General features: G+C 33.9%; 1 long non-coding RNA gene across 1 annotated transcript; it reads left to right on the forward strand.

The window, feature by feature from the left end:
* Positions 1-180: 180 nt before the first annotated feature.
* On the forward strand, positions 181-1,238 carry LOC111716420 (uncharacterized). Its single transcript, XR_002768486.1, has 2 exons — positions 181-285; positions 1,158-1,238. It is a non-coding gene; the product is annotated as an uncharacterized LOC111716420 (long non-coding RNA).
* The last annotated feature ends 55 nt before the right edge of the window (positions 1,239-1,293 follow it).

A 1,293-nucleotide genomic window follows, 5' to 3' on the forward strand; every position in this document is an offset into this window, starting at 1 on the left:
CATACAAATAAACAAACAGACATAGATCACTACCTCATTATACACTAGCTTTGGAAACCCAGCCCTGGGGTTTTAGCTAGTTCACCGATCAAAAATCGAGGCATTGACGGGGTTGGGGGCTCAGTCCCTTACAGTCTGATGTCGGTCTGTTGATTCCATGTTGGTCATCTTTCACGTACTATCATTTCTTTAATTTGTCAACTTGACTAATGTTTAGGTTATTATGGCGACCAACAGAATTGATATCCTTGACTCTGCCCTTCTTAGACCTGGGAGAATAGACAGGTTTGACCCCCCTTCGTTGCAGATATAATCTCTCGAAATATGATTTATAGAAACCAGTGCTTAGGATCCGGATCCGCAGAATTTTGGAAAAAATGCGGATTCTGGCCAAGATGCAAAATATTAACCATAAAAGGGAAATTTTGTTCTCAAAATCCTAATCTCAACAGTTGAAAAAAAGAGATAATTACAAATTTCAGTATTTCTGAACGATTCAAAAAGTTTTAACACAGAAATAGACGAAAAAGGTATAATTCTTTTAAGTTAAAAAGAAATCATTAAATCTTAAAGTTATCTGGATCCGGATCCATATTTTTACTGGGCGGATCCAGAATCCAGATCCGGATCTAAATAAAATAGATCCTAAGCACTGATAGAAACTGATCCTATAGTTTTTTTTGGTACATTTGTAAACATTGAAAACACTGCCGCTACGAATTCATAATAAACCATCTATTTGTTTTTCTGTCCATTGATTATGCTTTAAGTAGTTATGTCTCATATCTTTAACTTTTCGACTTTTTTCTGTAAAAATGTTTTTAAAAATATTTGCTTTCTTCTTTTGCGCAATAAAAAAGATTAGGATCCGGATCCGGATACATTGGATCTACAAAATTTTGGCAGTCTGATTCTGGATCATAATCTCTGAATGCTTAATGTAGAATCAGCACAAAAATAACTTAATAAGTGAAAAAAAAATTAAAAATTACATTCGTTTAAAATAAATTAGTTTGAATACATTTTTGAAGACCTGTATCCGGACCCATTTTTCCCATGGTGGATCTGAATTTAAATACAATGATCCTTATCATTAATTAAAGGTTACGAAGCGTCATAAATTGTTAATAAATCTTAATTTTGTAATTTGTATTTAGAAAGATCGAGTTCCCTCCTCCAAATGAAGAGGCAAGACTTGATATTCTCAAGATTCATTCAAGGAAGATGAATCTTACAAGGTAGGTTTTTTCTTCAGGGGGTATTCTAAAGAAAATAGGGGGGGGGGTCAATTGG

This window comes from Eurytemora carolleeae, unplaced genomic scaffold, assembly GCF_000591075.1.
Source record: "Eurytemora carolleeae unplaced genomic scaffold, Eaff_2.0 scaffold2038, whole genome shotgun sequence".
In the NCBI taxonomy this organism is placed as follows: domain Eukaryota; kingdom Metazoa; phylum Arthropoda; class Copepoda; order Calanoida; family Temoridae; genus Eurytemora; species Eurytemora carolleeae.